The sequence below is a fragment of the Cervus canadensis genome, chromosome 5 (genome assembly GCF_019320065.1).
Source record: "Cervus canadensis isolate Bull #8, Minnesota chromosome 5, ASM1932006v1, whole genome shotgun sequence".
Taxonomy (NCBI): Eukaryota; Metazoa; Chordata; class Mammalia; order Artiodactyla; family Cervidae; genus Cervus; species Cervus canadensis.
Window position 1 is genome coordinate 91617343 of NC_057390.1, and position 17449 is coordinate 91634791.

Below are 17449 nucleotides of genomic sequence, written 5' to 3' on the forward strand. Positions count from 1 at the left end.
TGAGAGGGAGCTGGCAATTAAACAGTCTATCATGCTGGCTTCTTGATCAAAACTGTTTAAAATAAAATATGCTCCGGATCTGCCCTATGAACTGCAGATGAACATCAGGCCATGCACGGCATCATTGACTCGGTGGACATGAGTTTGAGCAAACTCCGGGAGATAGTGAAGGACAGGAAGCCTGGTGTGCTGCAGTCCATGGGGTCACAGAGACTCAACACCACTTGGTCACTGAACAACAACGCGTAGGCCACAGCAGAAGCAGGGAGAGGAACTAAGCTCTGGAGTCGGGGGAATGGAGGGAATGCACAAAGCTCAGAAAAGGTACACGTAAGAGACTAACAGCATCAGACTAGACTGCTGGGTTCAAATGTGATCTCCACCACTGTGGGACCTAGGGAAATTAACAGTCTGTGCCTCCACTTCCTCACCTACAAACGGGAACAATTGTGGTGCCTATCTCACAGGATTGTTGTGAGGACTAAAAGAAAGATTGAGGCAGGTGGAGAAGGGGACGACAGACGATGAGATGGTTGGATGGCATCACCGACTCAATGGACATGGGTCTGGGTGAATTCCAGAAGGTGGTGATGGACAGGGAGGTCTGGTGTGCTGCGGTTCATGGGGTCGCAAAGAGTCAGACACGACTGAGCGACTGAACTGAACTGAACCGAATGTGTGTATGTATAGCAGCACCTGGCCCATGGGAAGCACTATACAAATGTTTACTATTATCATTGCTATTATTCCCTGGTCTAAACTGAATCCTCAAAGATGAGAAGTTGAATGGCTGGAAGAAAGGTCAAAGAGACAAGGCACTAAAATAACAAACAGAAGAACTTGTAGTTAGCAATGAGAAGTACATGGAGTTCAAACTTGCTGATTAGATGAGCATTTCAGAGAGACTGCTCTGGCAGCTGCATAGAAGATTAACCTGATGGACGAGACACAGATTAGTTATGAAGCTGTGACTAAAGCTGAGGGAAGAGAGATGAAATCCAAAGTAAGGCAGTGAAAAATGGGCCTATGGATTTAAGAAGTAGTTAAAAGTATATATTTAGGAGATAAAATTGGTAGAACTTGATGACTGAGAGGATATGCAGGGTTAAGGAGAAGGGAAAGCTTACGGCTTGCATGATAGCACCAACAAATGAAACTGTGAACTCAAAAGTAGAAAGAGCTTAACAGGGAGAGGGGAAACGAGGAACTAAGTTTCAGACACAATTAGCTTGAGATGTCTAGGGACCACCCAGAGATCCATCAGGATGCAAACCTGAGAGCCCAGGAGAAAAGTCTGAGCAAGTCTGGGACAACATATAAGTGACACACAAAGGATAGACAAACCTGAAGCCTAGGAGGAAGATTTGAGCAAATTTGGCAGACACGCTTCCCTGGTGGCTCAGATGGTAAAGAATCTGCCTGCAGTGCAGGAAACCGGGGTTCAATCCCTGGGTTGGGAAGATCCCCTGGAGGAGGGAAGGGCTACCCACTTCAATATACTTGCCTGGAGAATCCCATGAACAGAGGAGCCTGGCAGACTCCAGTCCGTGGGGTCGCACAGAGTCGGACACAACTGAGTGACTGACATTTTTTTTCAACATATAGATGGCAGATGAAGCCCCAGACGTGAGCTTACCCAGGGAAAACATGCAAGGAGAAAACGAGCAGTAACCTAGGATAAAGCCCAACAACAGCAAGACAGTCCTCTGACGGTACATGCTCGTTCGGCATCTGCAGATTCAACCAACTGTAAGTTCAATTTGGTTGGTTGGTTGAATCCATAGACTCAGAATCCAGGATATGCAAGGCAATTTCACTATGCCATTTCATGTGAGGGTCGTGAGCATCTGTGAATTTTGGTATCCTTGGGAATACCTGGGAACCAGGGACGAGGGAATACCTCAGTCCTGGGAACCAATACCCCACAAATACAAAAGGATGACTGACTGTCTTTAAAGGATGAGCCAAGAAAAGGAAACCCCAGAATTTCCGAAAATCAACTCAACCTTTGCATAGATTCTAAAGTTAGGATCAATACTGTGGAAACTCACAAACGTCTAAGCGGTTACAGTCGCCCCTCAGTATTCTTGGGGGATTGTTTACAGGACCGCTGCAGATACTATAACCTGTGCTTGTTCAAGTCCCATAGTTGGCCCTCCCTCCTCCATATCCGTGGTTCCACATCCACAAATACAACCAACTGCAGATCCAGTCATACTGTATTTACTGGAAAAAAAAAACCACATGTAAGTGGACCAGTGCCGCTCCAACCCACGTTGTTCAAGGGTCAACTGTACTTCCTTCACTGGTTCTTCCCTCTCCCTGCATTTCCTGGTAAGAGTTACAATAAGGATTGTGCAGCCCTTGAGAAGAAAGGACTAGAAGTCCTTATGTGACTTCCTGTCACTAACGCCCAATATAAGGCCTTGTACCCATATGCTTATAGAATGAAAGTGGTTGTCATAAAACGCGAAATGTTCCCATTTAACAAGACACAAGGGCTCATGGAGTGCCCAGGGTTGGTTCCAGCCCAGACCAGAGCAACAAAGAGCCTGAAGAAAGCAGAAGCAGAAAGGCAGCAGGTCTTATACACTACTGGTGGGAATATAAAATGGTGTAGCCACCTTTGAATACAATTCGGCAGTTCCTCAGTTAAACAGACTAAGACTAAGTTAAATATGACCAAGCGATCCACTCCAAGGTAATATACCAACAGAATTGAAAACATACGCTCACACGAAAGCTTGTACAGCAATGTTCAGAGCAGTGTTATTCATGATGGCCCAAAGCGGAAACAACCCAGATCTCCATCACCTGATGAATGGAGAGGCAAAATGCGGTACTGTCATACAATGGCCTATTACTCAGCAATAGCAAGAAACGAAGTACTGATATATGCTACAGTGTGGATGAATGATGAAACTATGCTAAATAAAAGAAGCCAGACACAAAAGGCCACATACTGTGTGATTCCACTTATGTAAAAGGTTCAGAATAGGCAAATCCATAGAGACAGCAAGTAGGTTAATGGCTGCCAGTGGCTGGTGGAGGGAGGAACTAGGAGTGACTGCTAATGGGTGTGGGGCTTCTTTAGGGGTGATAAACCATTCAAGTGTACACTTTTAAAAGAGCAAATTTTATGATACATGAATTACATCTCAATTTTAAAGCGGATGGGATAGAAACACAGAAAGGCTAGAATCCATGCTGTTCTCCAGAATTCCTTCTAGTTCAGATGATTCCATCACGAATACACCAACAAATCAGTAAATTGAACAGTGCTGGCAACAGTAACCATTAAAACAATTTGCACTACAAGTTGATTACATCAAAGAGATATCAAATTCCTCCCCCAAAAGTCAGAGATGCCAAGACTTTTCTCCTGGGAAAAGGAGGAGAACTTCCATATACATCTGTGACCTTGTGAGGAGGTAGCCAATCTACAGTTCTAATTGAGAGAGATTAAAGCCTAGAGCACTTGTAACTTTGTTGAAGCAAACAAACACCTGCACTGAGCAGCTTCTCATACTGAAGCACCAGACGTTGCTTTAATCCACCCCAGAGCTGGACCTAGAAGCCACCTACAGGATGCCTTGGTCAGCAACCTACTGAGCTACTGGTGCTTGCGGGGCGGTGGGGGGTGGGAATTCTCTTCATCTTGAAATGAACAAAGGGAAGGGGACACAACAAGGATGACAAGATAGCATGACAGACGACACAAAGGCTTGGAAAGGTTGTGTGTGCCCCCAATTCTACCATACAGTAGCGGAGAAAACTGGGCAAGTCACAATACCTCTGGACCTCAGTACACATCTCATATTTCACAAAGCTACTGTCACAATGCAAGGCCCAACTGTAACACTCAAATACTAGTATTCTCTCCAATTCACCAAAAAAGATATCTAATGACTCGTCCTGTATATTTTGGGGTCATATTGGGATAATAAGACTCATGCACTTCTTCTCTATTTGATGCTTGTGTGAGAAGTCACTTCAGTCATGTCCAACTCTTTGCAACCCCATGGACTGTAGCCTGCCAGGCTCCTTCTGTCCTTGGAATTTCTCAGGCAAGAATACTGGAGTAGGTGCCACTTCCTTCTCCAGGGGATCTTCCTGACCCAGGGATGGAACCCACATCTCCTGCATTGGGAAGCGAGTTCTCTACCACTGAGCCACCAGGGAAGCCCAACAACTTCCCAAACAAAACTCTTTAACTGAACTTGCTGCCCCTGCTGCCCCATCTTCCATTTATCACCTCTGTTCTTTTTACTCTAGCCATACTCAACTTTTAGCATTCTTCCAGCTTTTGAACAGTTTTTTCTCTCCTTTCACCTGCCTTAAATATCACTTTCTCCTTCACCCTTCAGATCTCAATTTCGACAACAACTGCCTATCCCGGGAAGGTTTGACCTCATTAAGTCCAGAGTCGTACAACTCCCTACTCACCTTCCCTTCATTACTCTAACACAAGTTGTACTTCTCAAACTATGCTGGGCTTCCATTACTGGACTACAATTCCCACCAAGCGCTGGGTCTGTGCCTGTAGTCTTCATTGCTCGATTTCCAGACTTACCAGTTCAGTTCACTTCAGTCACTCAGTCGTGTCCCACTCTTTGCAACCCCATGAAACGCAGCACACCAGGCCTCCCTGTCTATCACCAACTTCCGGAGTCCACCCAAACCCATGTCCATCGAGTTGGTGATGCCATCCAACCATCTCATCCTCTGTCGTCCCCTTCTCCTCTTGCCCTCCATCTTTCCCAGCATCGGGGTCTTTTCAAATGAGTAAGGTCTTCGCATCAGGTGGCCAAAGTACTGGAGTTTCAGCTTCAACATCAGTCCTTCCAATGAACACCCAGGACTGATCTCCTTTAGGATGGACTGGTTAGATCTCCTTGCAGTCCAAGGGACTCTCAGGAGTCTTCTCCAACACCACAGTTCAAAAGCATCAATTCTTCGGCACTCAACTTTCTTTATAGTCCAACTCTCACATCCATACACGACCACTGGAAAAACCATAGCCTTGACTAGATGGACCTTTGTTGACAAAGTACTGTCTCTGCTTTTTAATATGCTGTCTAGGTTGGTCATAACTTTCCTTCCAAGGAGAAAGTGTCTTTTAACTTCATGGGTGCAATCATAATCTGCAGTGATTTTGGAGCCCAGAAAAATAAAGTCAGCCACTGTTTCCACTGTTTCCCCATCTATTTGCCATGAAGTGATGGGACCAGATGCCATGATCTTAGTTTTCTGAATGTTGAGCTTTAAGCCAACTTTTCCACTCTCCTCTTTAGCTTTCGTCAAGAGGCTCTTTAGTTCTTCTTCACTTTCTGCCATAAGGGTGGTGTCATCTTCATATCTGAGGTTATTGATATTTCTCCCAGCCATCTTGATTCCAGCGTGTGCTTCCGCCAGCCCAGAGTTTCTCATGATGTACTCTGCGTATAAGTTAAATAAGTAGGGTGACAATACACAGCCTTGACGTACTCCTTTTCCTATTTGGAACCAGTCTGTTGTTCCATGTCTAGTTCTAACTGTTGCTTCCCAGACTTACGACTAGTGCCTAACATATATTCGGCAAATGCTGACGGAATAAATGAATGACTGCAATTAAGCAAAAAGCTTAACTAACTAAATGGAAGATTTCACATGTATTTTCTTCATATAAAAATATCTTTCAACTTTTTTTAATTTTGAAGAAAATTATAGATATAATCAAATGCAATTTTTCATAATCACTATGGGGGGAAAGGGCTTAAGCACTACGCACTTTCTACAACTTAAACAGCTAATACCAAACACAATCAAAAGGAGGAAAACTACCACCTCAGTGGGAACGGTATTCCTAACAGTTTTCAGTTTTAGGGCTTAAATCTCCTTAACTAGAAAGAGTGATAAAGGTATATGTAATACAAATTATAAACATTACAGTCAAATCATGCAATGGAGTAAAAACAAGTGGATATTTTTTTAACCAGCCCTCTTCTAACCTCCATGCAAAAAGAATGTCCACACACTTAACAGAAACACAGCTTACTCCAAATAGCTGACCAAGTGAAGGTTACTGTGAAATACTCTGAATTCCATAAGCACTCAGGACTGCACAGACTATGGGAAGAGAATGTTCCAAGCAGAGGCTAATGATCAGAAGGTACAAATGAAATAAATCTGCATGGTGACTATCTTAGGCAGTCGGAAGACTGAATATGTTTGTTCTGAAGTCATCAACTTGGAGATGGAATGGCCACCCACTCCACTATTCCTGCCTGGAGAATTCCATGGACAGAGGAGCCTAGCTGACTGCAGTCCACGGGGTGACAAAGAGTCTGACACAACTGAGCCACTAACACTACTACATCAAGTATGCTTCAGCTTCTGAAATACACTAAAAATACTTAACATGTTTTATATCTCAAGTATAAGTGACAGAGATTTGTCATTAAAGATAACTACTTTCCTTTGCCTAGTTTAGGATACATAAATCTCTATCACATTTCACAGTTTTTAATTTTGGACTTCTTACCAACAACTTCAGTTCTTCTCATGTGTTTGTTCCCTATGCTAATGAGAACACAAGTTATACTAACTCAGAATTTTTATTATCATTTTGGGGATGTGACCACCCTTTTAATTCTGTTCATATTTTAACTCAGCAACTTTAATCCAGCAATCAAAGCTTCATTAGCTTGTAAACAAACTGTTTCTCAGGTAAACTGAAATGCCCCACATCAGGATCTTAAGCAAATAAATAAGTACCAAAAAGGCAGAGACTATAAATTAGGGTAGACAAATCTGTATCTAGCCCCATGCCGGTAAAGAGCATTCTATCAATACAGTGAAATGCTAATCTCCTAATTAACAACCTAATTAGGTAATTATGGCTTTGCAGAGGGATGCCGAAATGAAATATGACAACATGGTCACCTCTTTATATGGCACCTGTGGGCCTTTTCAGCTGTCATTGCAAAGAGTGCAATATCAATTTGAACAGATGACAAAGTGCTGTCATTTTTCATTCTGATAATATACAGAATGCTTTGGACAGAAGCAGTTTACAAAAAGAAACATCTTGCCTGGTATTTTCCCAATTTAAATATGCTCAAATATTTTGTTAAATTTTCTGCATGCTTTTGTATATTGTATTTAGGAGAATTACCATGCATATTTAAAAAAACAACTAGACATCATGCTTAACTGTATATGCTGAAACTATCACAATTTCAATCATGAAGTATATAATCAGAAAAGAGTAAAAGGCACAATTCTTCATGATATTTTAATATTCATACATCTTGAATACTGTTATCAGAAAAATTAAAATTCAAACTTTGATCTTTAATTTTTTTCTTACAAAAGTTTTAAAAGTGAAATAGAAATTCATACTTATAATTTCCCATACTAAAAACACACTTTCCAAGACACAAATATTCAACTCACAAAAAAAGTTCTATATGCCAACAACCAGCCTTATGGAGACAGGCATGTGCCCTCTAGGAAAGACACAGCTGCCCCACGGCTACTCACTGTCCCACTGGCCACTAAAGAGGTGAGGGTAGCACTGGGTCATGGGTACTACCGACACAAACATGACTCTTCTTTCAAGATAGTTTAGGGGAGAAGAGGAGGCTAGCCTGGGAACCTCAACATCCTTTATGTCAAAATACAGAAAACCAGGGACTTCCCTGGCAGTCCAGTGGTTAAGATTCTGTGCTTCCACTGCGGGGGGCAAGGACTCCATCCTAGTCAGGGAACTAAGATCTTGCATGAAGCAGTACGGTACAGCCAAAAAAAAAAGATGAAACCATATTTTAATCATTAAACAACTGAGGTTGAAACTGACTTCTTGAAAATACAATCCATTTATAAGTTCAGATAACCTGCATTAGGGAAAACTTTTTTGATCAAAATGATGTGCAATAGAACTTGTATTTCTCAATTACAAGTTAAACTAAAAGGATTTTTTACTGGAAAACAATTTATACTTATCAGAGAATATTTTGGAAAACTGAAAAAGCATAAAGACCTATAATCTCACCACCTGTTTTTTCTCTTTATATATTCGATATTGAGATCATACTTTACATAGTTTTATATCCTTTTTTCACTTCATATTATATGAGCATATTAATATGTCACTAAAATTCTCCTAAAAAATGCTTGTACAGTATTTTCAATCCACGGTTTTTCCAAAATTTATCTTACCTCTTTTTTGAATATTACAGTTGTTTCTAATTTTTGCTATTATAAATCCAGAGTGAACATCTTTAAACATGAATACTTTTCTGCATTTCTGATTATTTCTTTAACAAAGATTCTTAGTAATGGGATTACAAACTCAAAAGGCATATATGATTTTAAAGGCTCGTGATAATACTGCCAGAGCATTTTCCAGAAAAGTTTTACCAATTTTTATTTCCACATATGAGTGATCATCTCACTACCAACCTCTGCCAGCAGTGAGTATTATTAGAGTTTTGTTAAATCTTTAAACTTCAAATCATAAGAGTATACTAGTAACCAAACATTCCCACAATATAATCAACAACAATTTTCTACAGGCACTAAGTTTAAAATGAGCTGATGATCCTCCCAAAACAAGGGTCAGTTCCAATATTCAGATCTAGAGCAGCATGGAAGAGCGACAAAAGCCACTGTGGTATTTAGAGTTAAAAAAAACCCCAAAGGTTCAAAGCACAGCTTTGCCATTATCAGTAGCTTTCTACCTTGAATCACTTTACTTCTCTAAGCTTCAGTTTCAGCATTTGTAAAATGGGGGCAGGGAATACATAATATACTCCTAGCTCTAACAACTTCAAAAGGCAGTCATGGGCACACTAAAAGGTAATATAAACAACTGGAGGTGTTTATTGTGATTTAACAGATCAATTCATTTAATAGCCTAAAAATAGCATACCGAGACCCCTGTCTCAGCAGTGCTCAGTTCACAGGCGCGCTAACTCACAAAGCACAACTGGGAATCAACAAGACTAATTTCATGATCCAGACAAGAAAATAAGTCTCATTGCTTTACAACCACGCCATAAAATCATTTCTTGTTACACTGTACTAACCCGAATGGCTTGTGCCCCTGAATGCTGGTACCTACATCCCTCCCAAAGTATCATGGTATGAGGTACTTACTCCTCATATGCAAGCTCCCAAGTACCATGTGAGAGTGGCAGTGATGTCTGGGTCACAGAGCTAATAACCAAAAGAGCCAATATTCATATCTAGGTGAGTGTGACTCCAAAGCCCCGGCTAACTCTGCGTCTCAGTTCCTCTGTTAGCCTCCAGTATGTCAGCAACTAAAGCACAGATTAAAAAGTTATTTGTTTTAAGAAGAAAACCATTCCTTCAAACCATTTTCTACCAATTTCTCTGCTGAAACAGTACTTATTTATAATATGGTACCTTAAAATGAGTCCACAGGGAACTGTGATTTTTTTTGAAGTTTTACACATTTGGTCCATTTTGACAGCATCAGTAATACAAGCATACTCATAAAAGTGCACTCAAGTACAGGGCACGACGCTAACGCTGCATGGATTTAGAGGTAAGTGTGACATAATGTTCAATTTCTTTCAGAAGCGATTACCATAATTTAATTCCACTAGTTATTCTAATACCTTCTTGCTACTTCCAGAATTTAAGTTCTGTTGTTGAAGTGGCTGCTCCCATTTTTCTCACTTGCAATTACTTAAAGCTGTTTTCTTCTTTGGGTCCAAATTTTGTGCTTCCTATATTAAATCTATTTCCTCAATATACCTAGGCTGCTGCCAACTAGAGTTAATAAATTTTGAATGACTGCTCAGAATTTTTCTTCATTTTTATAGTCTATGTTATTTCCTTATATGATGGAGTATGAATGAAAACAAGTATCTAGAAGACAAATATTTCTTCAATTTTCACTTTGTGGAAGCTGGGTATTAAAATAAAAATAAATTAAACTCTTGAGCTGGGAGCTCCCTGACCATATTTCTCTCACTAGGCTGGGTATCTCTCTGCCTCCTTCCAATTTTGTGTATATAGAATCAACAAAGCACTCTATGCATTTGGGGAGCACCTGGCCTGTCAAGGTCCTTTCCCAAAAGTAATGAACAAAGAACAGAGGGAAAAGCTGAACAGTGGCTCCCTACCCACCATCAAGAGAGAAGCAGCATTTTAGATTTGAACTGTTCTCCACTGGGGTCTGCCAGTAATCAGTTGTGCAGCTTTAAGCATGTCAATTAGAATCGGAAAGCTTAGCATCCTGAAAAGACCTCACCAAGACTTCAATTGAGCTCCCTCATTATTATCCAGATGAGAAAAAGGATACAAGGATTTTTGACTTGACCAAAATCAAAAGGCTGTAACTGGCATACCAGCGTTCAGAATTCAAGTCCCGCTCAGTCAAGTGCACTTCCTACTAAACTGTAAATCACTGGGCAGCAATTTCTTCATTTCCAGAGGTTATGATAACCACCCTGCCTTGTTCACTTCATGTACTATGCTGCTGTTGCTAAGTCACTTCAGTCGTGTCCGACTCTGTGTGATCCCGTAGACAGCAGCTCACCAGGCTCCCCCGTCCCTGGGATTCTCCAAGCAAGAACACTGGAGTGGGCTGCCATTTCCTTCTCCAATGCATGAAAGTGAAAAGTGAAAGTGAAGTTGTTCAGTCGTGTCCGACTCTTAGAGACCCCATGGACCGCAGCCTACCAGGCTCCTCCGTCCACAGGATTTTCCAGGCAAGAGTACTGGAGTGGGGTGCCATCATGTACTATAGAGAGGACCAAAAGAGACAGGAGACCTGGTGACATTTAAAGTGCTAAGGGCACAAAAGTATTACAAGGTCATCATCTCATTCAAACCCCATCCCTGATTTAGCCTGACTATACAATAAAAGTATTCGCCCTGCCACTTCCCCAGATATCAGTATGACTCCAATACAATACTCCCTCACTCCAGCAATTTATCAGTAGATTTCTGATCAATGATCACAACTGTGTTGGACCTCCTGCTTTGAACAGTGGGTACCAAAATGTCAGTGAGCAGGTAGGTCAGAATTCACAATCAGGCCGCCTAAGACTGTACACAGCCCACAAACGTGTTTTGATCTACATGGTGTTTTTATAATGGCAATTTTTTTAAACTAAATACATTAAAATCCAAATTTCCAGCATCCCTCTTGAAAACAATCGGAAGATCTAGGGACACTGGGCCCACTTCCTCACACAGTGATAAGCAATTGGAGCTGAGTAGTGACAGCTGCTTTTAGACTGACTGGTCACGTGCCCTCCAGTTCACAAGGTCTGTCCTACTCTTTATGTTACATCATGGGCATCTGATTTGGAGACTCCTGAGGTAGAGTTGAAAAGAGAACTAGGACTTCCCTGGTGGACCAGGAGTTGAGAATCCGCCTGCCAATGCAGAAAACACGGGTTTGATTCCTGGTCGGGAAGATTCCACATACCGCAGGGCAACTAGGCCCGTGTGCCACAACTACTGAGTCCAAGTACTCTGGAGCCCTGTTTTGCAACAAGAGAAGCCACCACAATGAGAAGTCTGAGCATCGCAAGTAGAGAGCAGATCCGCTCGTGGCAACCGGAGAAAGTCCGTGCAGCAACCAACACCCAGCTCAGCCAAAAATAAATAAATAAATAAAAATTTGAAAAAAAAAGAGAGAACTAAATTAACAAATCCACAGAATCAAGAAGATTGAAGAAAGTAAGGTACACAAGAGGACTTCCCTGGTGGCTCAGATGGTAAAGCGTCTGCCTACGATATGGGAGATCCGGGTTCGATCCCTTGGTCAGGAAGATCCTCTGGAGAAGGAAATGGCAACCCACTCCAGTATTCTTGCCTGGAAAATCCTGTGGATGGAGGAGCCTGGTAGGCTACAGTCCATGGGGTCACAAAGAGTCAGACACAACTGAGCGACTAAACTTTTCAAGGTATACAAAAGCATCTAACAATGACTATAAGCACTCAGTTATTTTAAATTTAACACAAGCTGAAATGTGCTATCTTTGGGGTCAAAACCTCTGAAAAACTTCAAACTCACAGAAAACACAAGGTCAAGTTAAAACTCAGCATTCAAAAAACTAAGATCATGCATCTGGTCCCATTACTTCATGGCAAATAGATGGGGAAAAAATGGGAAGAGTGACAGACTTTATTTTCTTGGGCTCCAAAATCACTGCGGACAGTGGCTGCAACCATGAAAGTAAAAGACACTTGCAGGAGAAGGCGAGGGTGGGATGTTTAGAGAGAACAGCATCGAAACATGTATATTATCAAGGGTGAAACAGATCACCAGCCCAGGTTGGATGCATGAGACAAGTGCTTGGGGCTGGTGCACTGGGAAGACCCAGAGGGACCGGGTGGAGAGGGAGGTGGGAGGGGGGATCAGGATGGGGAACACATGTAAATCCATGGCTGATTCATGTCAATGTATGGCAAAAACCACTACAATATTGTAAAGTAATTAGCCTCCAACTAATAAAAATAAATGGAAAAAAAAAAAAAAAGACACTTGCTCCTTGGAAGAAAAGCTACGACAAACCTAGATAGCATATTAAAAAGCAGAGACGTCATTTTGCTGACAAGGGTTCAGATAGTCAAAGCTATGCTTTTTCCAGTAGTCAAGTGCAGATGTGAGAGGGGACCATACAGAAGGCTGAGTGCCAAAGAATTGATGCTTTCGAACTCTGGTGCTGGAGAAGACTCTTGAGAGTCCCTTGAACTGCAAGGAGATCAAACCAGTCAATCCTAAAGGAAATCAACTCTGAATATTTATTGGAAGGACTGATGCTGAAGTTCCAACACTCTGGCCACCTGATGTGAAGAGCTGATTCATTAGAAAAGACCCTGATGCTGGGAAAGATTGAGGGCAGGAGGAGAAGGGGATGACAGAGGATGACATGGTTGGATGGCATCACTGACTCAATGGACACGAGTCTGAACAAACTCCAGGAGATAGTGAAACAGGGAAGCCTGGTGTGTTGCCATTCATGGCGTCGCAAAGAGTCAGACATGACTGAGTGGCTGAACGACAACAATCAGAATAACAGATTTACAGCAAATTCTCTCAGCTGAAGCACATATAATCCACTGAACTGCTATAGTTTCTAAAGTCTTCAGTTATGAGTCAACAAGCAAAAGAGACACCCCACTTAAATATATATACCAAACATGACAGATAAGGTGATGAGCTCCTTGAGTTGTAGAAGCCGTGTTCAATCCCCATTATTCCTATTGCCCAGTGCAGAGGCTGAGTCTAGGGCTCAAGGGCTGGCTCCTCTTTGAAGCCATCCACATCCCAAAGAAAGAATGTGGCATAGTGTTAAAAAGGAGAGTTACCGAAGTCTAGGAGATAATCCCCCCTACTCTCAGCTCCATCAACTCCATAAACTAAAGGAATTCATTTAACCCCTCTGTGCTCTAGTTTCCTCATCTGTAACATCAGAATACTTACAACATCATCCTGTAGAGGAATAAACGAGATAATGCATTTAACATAATGCTGGTACACAGCAAGTGCTCCCAAGCTACCATTACCAGTGTTTCCTCCTTTGTGCTCCACAGTACCTTGTGGGGACTACTATCTTAGTACTGAAAATGCATTACTACAGTTCACCTGTAGTACAAACACACACACACACACCTCCCCTGTAGGAATGGAATGGAAACCCCCTCAGGGTAGGGACCTGGTTATATTCCTTTTTGCATCTCTGGGTCTAACATTTTCCCTGGCACTGCTGAATGAATCATTTATCTTCAAGGTATTCATTAACAAGAAGGGTTATGAGCAGAAACTGGAATTGACCTCTCTTGCCTGACATACAAGCCCTGACTCTGGCCCTGTAATGGCCCTCCAACTTTACTGCCCAGTATTACTGGCTCAGGCAGTAACGAATCCTCCTGCCTACATAGGAGACCCAGGTTCGATCCCTCGGTTGGGAAGATGCCCTGGAGAAGGGAATGGCAACCCAATCCAATATTCTTGCCTGGAGAATTCCACGGACAGAGAAGCCTGGTGGACTACAGTCCATGGGGTCATACAGAGTCATACACAACTGAGTGACTAAAACACACACACACACACACTTACAGAAGCAACGGCTTGCTTTATTCTGGCTGATCTACTCACTACTCTAAAACCATGCCACAGACACTGCACCTTTACATCTTAACAGCTACCATCTCAGGGAACCTTGCCACATACCAGGCACTTTATCCACATCAGCTCACATTACTCCACGAAATCTGTATCATTCTCTATCCCAAACTATACTTGAAAATGATGCTAAGAATTAAGAAACTTGCCAAAGGTCACATAGTTATTAAAGAGGAGGGACCAAGAATTGAGGTCAGAGTCCATAGCTGTTCTCTACAGAATGTCTGGTCCACTCATATTCAAAGCTGAGCTGAACCACATACTACCATCTTGCCTTGGAAGACTATGGTCTTCTCTACATTTAAAGAACTATCCACACCATTCATTTTAACACATATTTTTTTCTCTGAATAGTTGCTTCAATATGTATTTGCATACAGAGAGCTACGGTGTGAGAAAAGAAAAAACACAAACAAGGCACAGATACAAGCGTAAGACACACCTGGGTTTGGATCCTGGCTCTGTCTCATACCAGATGTGTTATTTATCCTGAGCCCTCCTAATCTGTGAATTGAAGTTAAAATAATTAAACAAGAGACACCTGACATAATTTCTCCACTATAATAATAAAGCTCAGTTTACCCAACATTGTGAAGCCTTACCAGGTCATTGCACATGCCTCAAAAGTGGATGACCTCTTCCCCTCCTGTACCACCAGTGAATCACCAAAAGAACTCCAACCCAGTGCACATACCACTCTGTCAGAATTATTTCCTATCTTTTTCACTAAATTGAGCAGGAAAGAACTGAATCTTGTTTATCCCTACGCTGTCTAGCATGGTACCTGGTATATGTGTTATCGTTCAGTTGCCCAGTCGTGTCTGACTCTTTGCGACCCTATGAACTGCAGCATGCCAGGCCTCTCTGTCCCTCACTATCTCCCATAGTTTGCCCAAGTTCATGTCCACTGCATCAGTGATGCCATCCAAGCCATCTCATCCTCTGACACCCACTTCTCCTTCTGCCCTTGATCTTTCCCACCATCAGGGACTTTTGCAATGAGTCAGCTGTTCACATCAGATGACCTGGTATACATCCATACTCAATAAATGTTTGCTAAGTGATCAACTGGGTTGGCCAAAAAGTTCGTTCAGGTTTTTCTGAAAACCCAAACAAACTTTGTGGCCAAGCCTATAGAATAACAAGCGTTTAAAGGATTCTATAAAAGAAACCATTTCTACCTGAGGTTGTCCTGAACTGGTTGAGGCAAGGCCAATTTCAGGTGGGCCCTGGGTAACACCAATAGATGGAAACAGAAAAGGAGAAATCTAGGCAGAAAGAAAGTGCTAACAACAAAGGAAAGGACAGAGTCCATTCCAGGTCCTACTTATCTAGAGTAAAGAATCAGGGTAAGGGGCCTTTTGAAGCTTAGCTGGAAAGTTAGCCAGGAGCCAGATCAGAAACCAGATCAGGGATCTGCGTACCCTCCAGCATCAGGGTAGACGAAAGTAAGTATGAGCATAAATCTGAATGGGAAAGGAGCCACCAGCAGTCTCACAGGCCCCAACAAGCCTACAAGTGTGTAAACTGAACAAGATGAAAACAAGTATCAATCCTTCATCAACAACCCTTCCAGCATTTACTGAGCATCTTGTGTGAACTCACAGAATATGAAGAATAGAACAAGGTACCTCCTTTCCCTGCTGCTTTAAATTAGGAATCCACCCCTTCTGCTTGTCAAAACAGAGTAAGACTGTTGACTTGACTTTAACTGATGTGTGTAAACACCTGTCTCCATTTGACTGTTCACACCTGGGGAAGTTTTGAACTTTGCTGCTTTTGGTTTACAACAACATGATGCTTTTGCACAGTGCCAAGTATTGTGATAAGCTTCAAAAATCACTTCATTCAGAATGAAAATTGCGCCAATCTCTGAGTCAACTTTCGGGTCTCAGGTTAAAGTAATGCTTCTGTTTAAACTACATTGTATTTTCTTCTCCAACCTTAAACAGATCTAGAAGACTCTATGCCACTCCCATAAACAAAAGGCTGAATCAAAGTTCCAGCAGCACTCTGCCTATAAAAAAACAGTTCTGCAAGGCTGTTTTACTCCTTTGGGGCAATGGAGATAAGGGGCGTTAGACAAGGAATGCACAAGCAAGGTTTTAAAAACCTGATTTTCATGTTATGAAGATTAAGACACCGAGTAGAACCAAAAACTGTCAGTTAACAGTACCCTCCCCAAACCCCAATACTACCGAGTCCACTAGCTTCTCCTCCCCCAAATCACACGCCCAAGCTGTCAGGTTCGTAACAGCCTTCAGTTCTGGAAAGGGCCAGGAAACGAATGCTCACTGGATACTGGAGCAAGGGCCAGACAGTCTGTCCGCCGGGCGGCGGCGAGCGCGGAGGAGTGAGGAGGGAAGCCAGGCTCCTTCGGTGGGCTGGCAGGGGTGTGAGCGATGGAGCTAGCGGCTGGGGCAACCTTTACCTGAAGCTGCTGCCACACTACGGGCCGGGATGGCCCTGGGACACGTTCCTGGGGGGAGGGCCCGGCTCCCCCGCGACCCCCGGTCCCTGCCCCAGCTCCGCACTCTCGGAATCCTCGGGGACTGGCGCTCCTCCCGGCCGGCTCAGCAGCCGCTTCCCGGGCTCGCCCTCATACCCCCGCCGCTCGCTGCCGCTGGCCGGCCGAGCAGCAGCCCTGTTGCCCCGAGCCGCGCCACGACCCGGAACCACACCCCACACACCGGAAGTCCCCGACCGGGAAACAGCCGTTGGCTGGGGACGTAGTGCGCAAGCCCCAGCGCCGAGAGAGAGGTGGGAAGCCCTCCCGGGAGGCGGGGCCGAACGGGACGCCGTGCGCACGCGCACCACTTCCCCGCCCCTAGGCAAGGCCTGGGTCAGAGATTAGTTGGGGAATCTAGCAAAACAGAGACCTCTAGGTTTGCGTTGGATAGACATCCACGTCAGCCTTCTCCGTCGAATCTCCTCCTCTCTCCCCACTTCCATGGAGAAAAGCCCTCAGTTCTTCCAGAAATGAGTGATGAGGAGCTTAGTCTCTTGAGTCAGGAAGAGCTGGTTCAAATACCTGCTGTGTATCCTAGGACAAAACACTCCCTTCTCTGACCCAATATCGAGTAGTTCGAAATATAGTCCTGCTGTCAGAATCGAGTGGGGTGATGCTCTAAAAACACTCGGCACAGTGCCCGACACTTAATAAACTTAGTAAATGTTAGTCATTATTCTTATTTTCTGTAAAATGAAGGTAATTATCATCCCAGAAATTCAGGGATTTCCATGAGATGTATGGACCCGCCCCAAACAGGAACTCATTGTTGCCCATCTTTCTGT

General features: G+C 43.1%; 1 protein-coding gene across 9 annotated transcripts in view; it reads right to left on the reverse strand.

Annotated features, from left to right (window-relative positions):
- The window catches only part of MAPKAP1 (MAPK associated protein 1), a 227890-nt gene extending 211046 nt beyond the window's left edge, over window positions 1-16844 (reverse strand). For 4 of the 9 annotated variants that reach the window (XM_043469569.1, XM_043469561.1, XM_043469562.1 and 1 more), the window contains exon 1: window positions 16587-16844. The gene's annotated coding sequence lies outside the window, so the exon portion shown is untranslated. The other 5 variants (XM_043469567.1, XM_043469563.1, XM_043469570.1 and 2 more) reach the window with 4 other exon arrangements.
- Between the last annotated feature and the right edge of the window lie 605 nt (window positions 16845-17449).